This window comes from Acomys russatus, chromosome 3, assembly GCF_903995435.1.
Source record: "Acomys russatus chromosome 3, mAcoRus1.1, whole genome shotgun sequence".
In the NCBI taxonomy this organism is placed as follows: Eukaryota; Metazoa; Chordata; class Mammalia; order Rodentia; family Muridae; genus Acomys; species Acomys russatus.
Window position 1 is genome coordinate 71996056 of NC_067139.1, and position 10337 is coordinate 72006392.

The following is a 10337-nucleotide window of genomic DNA, read 5'->3' on the forward strand; positions in this document are numbered from 1 at the left end:
CCTGGTTATATATTATATTCAACAAAAAGTTAGAAAAAATAGTAATTGTGCTTAAGAAAACTAATAATAACCACATATGCAAGTTGAGGGGATTAGATGGAATAATGTGTATTATGGTGCTTCAGAAAATACAAAGGAATATATAGATTTATGAATAAGGACAGAGAATAGATTATTTAATTTAGTATCCTTTCTTTAATATATGTGTGTGTGTGTGTATATATATTCATTTTCCATTTTTTTTAAGGAAGAGGAAGCATGTGTGGCTGTGGGTATATGTAGAGAGAAGTAGGAGGAGAGACAGGTTTCCTGGTCCAGATCAGCACCTGGCCTGGCCTGCCTTCATACATTAAACATTTGCTTTGCTTGTTCAGCTGTATCTCATGACCAGGCAGGAAAAGGCCACTGCTCCATGATGCTTCAACCTCCTAAAGCTAGACTAGCTCAGATGACAGAAGACCCTGGGAGTTTCAGAAGTGCCGCTAAATAGAGGTCCTATTACAGTAATCTGCTTGGTGGACTCCTAGACTTCTTGAAAAATTGTGCTGACCTGTACCCTCAAAGCCTCTCTCCTCATCACCAGGCAAGAGAAAGGAGGAGTTCTAAATACCACAAGGTTTTTAAGTGGCCGTCTTGGAATAGCTACAATAGCACCAGGTTTGTTTTCCAGAGCGAGGATATGCCACAACTACATTCAAGCCCGTGGTTCCTTATTTTGTCTCAACACTATCTGGAGTGGAGAAAGGCCTCACAGCGCATCAGTATCTACATGGGAGCTGAGGCTATGAATCATAGATGAACTTGTCCCTGGAGAATTTATCGAGTGCCTACTGTGTGCTTGGAAGACACATCCAGCAAGACACTGAAGATACTCTCAAGAACAGCTGAGCTGGACTCAACTAAGTACAGTTCCTTCATCTACAGTTTGTTTGTTTTAAAACAAATTTATCATATAAAAATTGCAAATAAATAAAACACCACATACAAAAATTAACCAACCCCAAAGTCTGAACAACTTAATGGACCTAGATACAGTTAGAATTGGCATTTGAGCCAAAGGGGTACGCCTGTAATCCCAGCACTCAGGAGGCAGAGGAGTTAAAGGCCAGGCTGGCAGACAGAGCATTCCAGTCCAGCCAGGAGTACATGGTTAAGACCATGTCTATCTCCAAATAAAACAGAATAAAATTATGAAGAAGAGGGAGGAGGAAGAAGAGGAGGAGGAGGGGGAGAAGAAAGACTTGACATTCAAAACAAGTTTCATAGCTTTACATTAAAATTTATATTTTCTATATTGAATATATTTTATGCAGTTGTCCACTGCCAAAGCCAAAAAAATCCACAACAGAATTAGAACTAGAAAAACAATCATCTTTACAAATTGGAAGCACAATTCCAGTGGTCAGTTTGATGTTGTGCTTGGGATGGCATGCCTGTCATGTACTCTTCCAGGCAGCATATGTAATGAGAGTTGAGTCCCCTTTAAATCTCAGCTTTACTATGCTCTCCCTAAGTGACTCTAGACAACGGCTGCACTTGTACCGACTTTGCTTTCCTCACCTATAAATGGTGTTGGGTGACAACATGCATACTTCATCCTAGGGAAACAAAATACTGAACAAGCTGATGAATATTAAGTACTTTAGAACAGTGTCATATGCAAAGGAATACTTCATAATAGGGTTGTTTTTTTACAGTTCCATATCGTTTGTCTTTTCTTTCTTTCTTTCTTTCTTTCTTTTTTGTTTTTGTTTTTGTTTTTCAAGACAGGGTTTCTCTGTGTAGCCTTGGCCATCCTGGACTCACTTTGTAGACCAGGCTGGCCTCGAACTCACAGCGATCCACCTGCCTATGCCTCCCGAGTGCTGGGATTAAAGGTGTGCGCCAACATGCCCGGCTCCGTTTGTCTTTTCTTTTCTGTCTTTCTTTTTCTTTTTTACCAAGTGTATTAATTTAATCCTCTTCCTCATCATCACCAGCTCCAGCACCACTCTGGCCTTTCTTGGGGGTCACCACCATAAGGAGAATGGAAGGAGAAGTCAATGTGCTTCTGGGAGTCCAGATGGACAATGGAAGATGGGATGTTCACCACCTGCTTGCGGGGCCCTTATATGACTCTGGCAAATAAGCAAATGGGCGTGGTGAATGGACTTGGCCAGGCCCAGCTTAATAACCTAGGTCCAAGAAATCCTCAATCTTTAGGCCCCGGAATGTAATCCAGCTTCATCTTGCCCTCATCCAGCAGCCCAATACGAACAAGACGCCTCAGCAGAGCATTGCCTTCAAAGACATCTTGGGTCCTTTTTGTCCAGCGTCAGCAGCTCCCAAGCAGCCTTGCTGGATCTTGGCCAGTGTAAATTTAACCCTCCACACCTCACATTTGGTCCAGAGTCCATACTCTCTGATCAACTTCAGTTCCTGGTTGAGACGAGATTTCTAGAAGGGTCTCTGTGGGGTCCCATAGGTTTTGTGACAAACCTAACTTCTGGCAACCCACATGTTGGCTTTTCTAGGTCCACTGAGCCTACGAACTCATGCCTATGACCTCGTTTACCTTTTCAATGAACATTTAAAGTTTAAAAATAAATCTTAATGTTCTTCTTCTTCTTCTTCTTCTTCTTCTTCTTCTTCTTCTTCTTCTTCTTCTCTTCTTCTTCTTCTTCTTCTTCTTCTTCTTCTTCTTCTTCTTCTTCTTTCCTCTTCCTCCTCTTCTTTTTTTGGTTTTCGAGACAGGGTTTCTCTGTGTAGCCCTGGCTGCCCTGGACTCACTTTGTAGACCAGGATGGTCTACAAAGATCCACCTGCCTCTGCTGAGATTAAAGGCTTGCACCACCATGCCCAGCAAAATAAATATTCTTAAGCAAGCTTTTTTTGTGTGGTTTTGTTTTGTTTTGTTTGTTTTTTGGTTTTTAGAGACAGGGTTTCTCTGTGTAGCCTTGGCTCTCCTGCACTCACTTTGTAGACCCCCGGCCTTGAACTCATAGAGATCAGCCTACCTTTGCCTCCCGAGTGCTGGGATTAAAGGCATGCGCCACCACACCCCGGTAAGCAAGTTTTTGAAAGGGAGAGGTTTGTGGGCAGGAGAGGGATTGAGCACTAGGGGATGGGGTTCAAGTGGACAGTGAGTCTTCTTTGGCCTTCGGCCGAGAGCATTATCTTCCTGCTCTGGGATCCAGGGCTGTTATTCTAGGATAGCTCTCGTTCAGAAAATGCTAGGGCATCCAGGGTTTCTTACCATGACCCGGGATCAGGGTGACCCAAACGGCTCAGGACAAGACTCTTATCATCCCATTTCTGGTTCCAATACGCCATAGTTATGCCGAGATTACCCAGATCGTGAGACCCCCCAAAAGACCACTAGGACTCTATACCCATGCAATGTACAGGGTCCTGTATTACGGGCTCAGAGCTTCGGATCACCATCCTTCCTGACTCAGGAGGATAGGAGAATGATACTGGAGCTTTAAGGGTAATGAGTTTATAAGGAAAGACTGTAATTAGGGGTTGGGGTCACAGGGAAGTAAGGAAAAAAACATAAGTAGGGGTCCTGAGTCTTAGGAATGTATTCCTTCAGGCAGGTTAGGTGGAGGCCAGATCTCCAGGGAAAGTTGTGAGTCTCAGGAATGTTGACCTTCCAGCAGGTTGTGTTGAGAGGCTGAATCTCCAAGGAAGTTGTTTTATCTCAGAGGGTCATTGGACGTTAATTGTATCTAATTGTTCCAGTGCAGTTTCTGGAGAGTGTTGCCAGGTGTCATTCCCAGGGAGAAGGGCACCTAGAGGGCAAGTTCTCATACAGACCATCATTAATTGCAGAATATAAATTACATATAGGACATAGCATTAATTTTGCCTCTATGCTATGTCTTTGAGCATTGCTGGATGAAATTTTTATTATTTTTTTTTTAAGGTTTTTTTCGAGGTAGGGTTTCTCTGTGTAACAGTCCTGGCTATGCTGGACAAGCTTTTGTAGACCAGACTGACCTCGAACTCACAGTGATCTGCCTGCCTCTGCCTCTGGAATGCTGGGATTAAAGGAGTGCGCCACCACGCCCGGCTGTTGGATGAACTTTTTAAAAGTTGGCCCCTTTGTAGTTTCTGATGCTGGGACTATGCTTTACTCTCAGTAAGATGATCACTTCCATGACATCATCTGGGTAATGCTAGAAAAATGATATGATCCTTTAGAGTGTCAACCTCCCTCCCCTTTCTTAGGGTTGTTCTCCTTCAAATGGCTGCTGGCTCTGCCCCTCCCTGCCTGGCACTTGGTACAGACTATGTGTTTTGCCTTTTGTCATACTGAGCATGCCTCCTGCAACAGTGGCTGGGCCACACATTCTCCCATATTTGGGAGTAAGCCGGAGACTCAGCAGCATGTGGGTTTCTGTTTAAAATTCCAAAGCCAGCGGGGTGTACATTATCCATTTCCTCAAATCCAACATGCTGCAAAGCATGAGTCAGAGTCGGATAAGCTTCTTCCCAGGGGAAGTTGTGTCAGATGGTTCGTGAATGTAATTAAACAAGGAGACCGTTCACTGGCATTAGCTGCAGATCAATGCAGAAGAAAACAAAACTCCATCTTGAGTTTACACTATTCTGGCCAAGATAATGCAGCTTTTCCAGATCAGAGAAGGCAGTCCGACCTTTCTGCAAGCTGGGGGACATGGAAAACTTGTCCATCAACTCTACCCTTCTACTAAATGAAGACTTTAGATATTAGGAGCACTAAAGAGAACACATGTGTTCTGATTATTTTTAAGTATTTTTGAGATTAAAAATGTAGTCTAGCTGATAAAGTGTTCGCCTAGCATGCTCATAGATAGCTCTGGGTTCAGTCCCTAGCACTGCATAAACCTGGGCATGGTGGTGCACACCTATGACCACAGCATTCAAAAGATATAAGCAGGAGGATCAGAAGTTCAAGGTTATTCTTGAGTATACAGAGAATTTGAAGCCAGTATGGGCTACACGAGACAGACACTGACTCAAAAACAAACAAAAGGCATTTTTGTTAGGATATTTGCATGAATTATTTATCTGATTTAATCCACTGTTCAGACTTGGGTACAGAGTGAGAATCAAATAAATAAATAGATAAATAAATAAATAAATAGGGGCCAGAGAGATGGCTCAACAGTTAAAAGTATTGGATGCTCTTCTAGAAGGCCTACACTTAATTCCTAGCACCAACCATCCAAAGCTCCATTTCCAGAGGATTTGCTCCCATTCTCTGACATCTGAGGGCACCAGGCATACATGCTGGGCAAAATACTCGTACACATAAAATAAAGCAAAAGAATCTAAAGATAGCCAGGTGGTGGTGGCACACCTTTAAACCTAGCACTTGCGAAGCAGAGGCCAGCCTGATCTACAAAGCGAGTCCAGGACAGCCAAGGCTACACAGAGAAACCCTGTCTCAAAACAGCAGAGAGAGAGAGAGAGAGAGAGAGAGAGAGAGGAGAGACAGAGACAGAGAGAGACAGAGACAGAGACAGAGAGACAGAGAGACAGATAAGGTGTGCATAATGGTGCATACCTTTAATCTCAAGAGACAGAGGCAGAAGGACCTTTGTCAATTCGAGAACAGTCTGTTCTACAGAGTGAGTTCCAGTACAGCCAAAGCTACACAGAGAAACCCTGTCTCAGAAAACAAATAAAAAAGAAAATAAAAAAAGAAAGAAACAAAAAGAAAAATATCTAAATAATCAACCAATAAACAAAATGTCTATTTCTTTTCTGTGTTGCTAGGGTCTGAACTCCTACTTCTGAGCTAAGCTCCAAACCCAATTTTCTTTTTGGAAACAAAGGTTTGCTGTATATCCTGGAGTGCCCAGGCTCACCGCCTCTGCCTCAGGAGAGCTGGGATTGCAACCTGTACTATACCTGACTTCTAGGTTTTTTTTTTTTAACTCAAACAAAAGTTTTAAAATTTGTTGTGACCAAGATTCAAAGTTTCCTGCTAATTCGAACAGCCTCTGTGGTTAAAGGAGAAGGGGATTCACGAATGTCCTCTTACTCTCTGATGAAGTAGTGTCTGTCTTTACTCCCTTCCTCAATCCCCAAGAGATTGATGTAAAAAAAAAAAAAAGTTTCTCTGTTTTGGTGTTTGCAAGTGCCCTTTCTAATGTAGGCCAAGACATTTTGTTTCTCTGTAATGAGAGATTATAGTCTTCCTGCCCAAATATGATAGGAAAGAATTTTCCAAATAAGGAAGTTTTGTTGGAGTGTGTGGCCCAGCCAGCAGCAGTTGCTGGAGTCCTAACTTAGTCAAAGTACAGTAAGCCCACAGCACCAGGAAGGCAGCAGCATTTCAGCTGGGTCAAGGAGGGCGTGGTTAGCCAGGGAGAGTGCTGTGACAACCAGTCCTTTGAAAGACTACTCTGGGGAAGGCAGTTGGTCTTGACTTGCAGCCAATGCTCTCCATCCCCTCCCATAATCCCAGAGCTGCACTAGTGTTTTCTGCCTTGGTGAGCTCCAGGCCAGTGAGAGATCATGTCTCAGGAAAAAAAGTGGACTGCACCTGAGGAATGACACTCAAATACATTTGGGTTAAAATACCTGCTCTCCACACCTAATCTAATGAGTAATTTTCTGTAAACTAATGGAATTTAAAAACCCTTTTCTTGGCCAGGTGTAGTGGTGCATGCCTTTAATCCTAGCATTTAGGAGACAGAGGCAGGCAGATCTTTGTGAGTTTGAGGCCAGCCTGGTCTACAAATTGAGTCCAAGACAGCCAAGACAAGCCTGTCTCGAAAAACAAAAATCAAAAACTTTTTCTTTTCCAAAGTGGAAAAATAATATCTGTCTCATGGAGCTGCTACAGAAGTAAATGACCTAATGAGTGCAATGCATGCAATGTGTTCTACATCATCTAAGACTCTAAAGTCACTCACTCTCCACCCTCTTTTAGTTCCTCCAATACTATCAGTGGAGCCAACCATCTGTACACCAGAGGTTGGAAAGAAAACATGACTCTTCAAGTAGTGTGTGCTAAGGTTTGAATGACTTTAATAACAAAAATGATTAGCCCACATGAACTTCTAACTGCTGTGATGACTAGGGATGCTGGTATAAGTGAGATGAAAATTCCCGTTGTGGAATGAAGATGATCTACACCAAATACTGCATCCTAGGGAGCCCTAGCCCTTAAGATTATAAAGTTTTGAGTTACGGGTGGTGATCTGATTTAGATGAGATCATAAAAGTGGGGCTCTCCAGATGAGATTTGTGTCAGGAGGAGGAAAAGGAAGAGGAGGAGGAGGAGGAAGAAGAGGAGAAGGAGAAAGAGGAAGAGGACGCAGAGGAGGCAGATATCTCTGTCGATAAAGTGTTTGGCTTGCAAGCACAAGACCCTGAATGCATGTAGGAAAAAACGAAACACACACACACACACACACACACACACACACACACACACACACACACACACACCAAAAACAAAAACAAAAAAACCCCAAACATGGCATGGTAACACTTGTAATCGCAGCCCAATGCTAGGAAAGCATAGGTAGTTTCCATGAAAGGTGTTAGGGAAAAGAGAAACATAGGCAAGCTGGGAAGAAGGCCTAGGAACAAACTCTACTAGCACCTTTCCATTGGACTTCCAAGACTCAAGAACTTTGAAAAGTAATTTCCATTGTTTGAGTGTATTTTTATTTATTTCATGTGTATGGATGCTTTGCCTGCATGCATATGTATGCACTATGTATTTGCCTGGTGCTCAAAGAGGTCAAAACAGGATATTGGATTCCCCAGGAGCTGGAGTTACAGATGGTATAACCACCATGAAGGTGCTGAAAACCAAACCCGGGTCCTCTGGAAGAGAACAAGTGCTTTAAACCACTGAGCAGACTCTTCAGCCCCAATTCCTACTGTTTAAGATGCCCGATCTATGGTGTGTTGTCATGGCAGCCAGGTTGCTGAAGGACATGGGGACACACTGAAATCCCCTTTAAGTGACACCACTGTCTTGCTCTGCCTACTCCTAAAGCCAACTGTTCAGTCTGTTAGGGTGGGAGGAGCACGTGCTGTCCTTGCCTCCTGAGTGTGGTCACAGGCACACCAGGCTTTCATGTGGGTGCTTAGGATCCAGCCTTAAGTCCTTATGACTGTGCAGCAGGCACATGACCCAGGGGCCCTCTCCACAGCCCCTAGTTCATGAATATGTATGCTCAATAAATTCTCACTCTTGATTTGTAAAGTTGAAAAACTGACTAAGGCACAGTTTAAGCCTTCAGTCAGCAATCTCTATGTCTCCAGTCAACCTAAAACAGACAACCAGGAAGCAGGTTCGATTGGCATCCTTCAGTCTAAGATCATGCTTGATAATGGAAGAATACACTTAGCTGATCTTGGGCCATATGCCTAGAGTTCCAGCTCTTAGGAAGCTGAAGTAGTAAGATTTTAAAAAGCAATGCACATTTATTATAAAAACACAACAGTGGGACTGGAAAGATGGCTCAGTGGTTAAGGGCACTAACTGCTCTTTCAGGGGAACTTGGTTCAAATTCCACCACTCACATGGCAGCTCACAACTGTCTGTAACTCCAAGATATGACACTTACACATAGACATATATGCAGGCAAAACACTATTGCACATAAAGGTAAATAAAATAAAAAAACATACACCAACATAGAAATTATTTAAAATAATTACTAATAATTAATGAACATTTACAAGGTTTAGTGCTGTCTGTTGCAATCCTTACAGTTATCTTATATTTTTTCCCATTATATAGTCAAGGGAATGGAAATTCAAAGTTAAATCAACTGTCTTACGCAAACGCATCTTGAACTGATAGAAACCATGCTGGTACACTTAAGCTTTTAAGTCCCTTTACACTTACATTTTGAGTGGAACCCTCACTTTACACTTACATTTTGAGTGGAACCCTCACTTTACACTTACATTTTGAGTGGAACCCTCACTTTACACTTACATTTTGAGTGGAACCCTCACTTTACACTTACATTTTGAGTGGAACCCTCACTTACTTCTCCAATTCTCATACTCATTTAATAGTTATTTATAATTTACTATATATAAGAAAGATAAAATGTACTCATTCAAAAATAATTATCCATTCATGGAATAATGAATTGAAAAACACATGTCCATATAAAAACATGTACATGAATGTTCATAGCAAAATTATTCATAAGACCCAAGTGCTGCAAACAGATCCATGCCCACAGAAAATGTGACACATTCACATGATAGGCTATTATTTGGCCATAAAACAAAGAAAGTACAGGTATATGTTGTAACATGGACAAACCTTCAAAACATTTTCTAAGGAAAAAAGCACAAATAATGTGATTCTATTCATAAAGACTATTCAGAGTAGGCAAGTATATAAAGACAGAAATGACAGGGTTAGGGATACAGCTCAGCTAATAGAGTGCTTGCCTAGTATACACAGAGCCCTGGTTTGAGTGCTAGGGCCACATAATCTGGATATGGTGAATGGCTGTTATCCCAGCACTTGGCGGGTGAAATCAGAAAGAAAACAGAAGGGAAATTAGTCAAATCTATGGAGAAAAAAAGTGTAGGTGGTGGCTAGGGCTGGGTGTGGTGGTGGCAGAAGGGGAAGTGATGGCAAATGTATAGGGGTTTTCTTTTTGTGTTATGGAATGCTTTAGAATTGAATGTGGTGATAGTAACAAAACCTCTGTAAACATGAGAGTCATGTAAAGGAAGTACAGTATATTTCAGATGTGTAATTTTATAGCATGTAAATTATATCTGGACGAGCTCCTAAAATTTTATAGTTCATGACGGTGAAGGTGCATGTTCAAAGTCCATTTAATTATTTTCACCAGTTATTTAAATCTAGGAACTTAAAAACATCTTCAAGAACACTTTAATAAGTGAGGGGAGGTAGTTGGTTATGGCAAGGTTAGAATGAGGAAATAGATTTCTTCTTCTTCTTCTTCTTCTTCTTCTTCTTCTTCTTCTTCTTCTTCTTCTTCTTCTTCTTCTTCTTCTTTTTCTTCTTCTTCTTCCTTCTTGGTTTTTTGAGACAGGGTTTCTCTGTGTAGCCTTAGTTGTCCTGGACTCACTTTGTAGACCAGGGTGGCTTCGAACTCACAGCGATCCACCTACCTCTCCCTCCCAAGTGCTGGGATTACAGGCATGCACCACCACGCCTATCTCAGGAAACAGATTTTTTAAACTTAAATTTTAAAAGTTTAAATAATTTATTCAAAATAATAATAAATAAATAAATAAATAATTTATTCAGATTACATTTTGATTATTTCCCCCTAGGAAACAGATTTTTTTAAAAAACCTCAACAAATGTGTGTGTGTGCCTAGAAAAAGGTTCCTTTTGTTCA

The 10337-nt window shown here is 41.7% G+C and overlaps 1 pseudogene; it reads right to left on the minus strand.

The window, feature by feature from the left end:
• Positions 1-1953: 1953 nt before the first annotated feature.
• On the minus strand, positions 1954-2499 carry LOC127187210 (40S ribosomal protein S9-like; annotated as a pseudogene).
• Positions 2500-10337: the final 7838 nt, after the last annotated feature.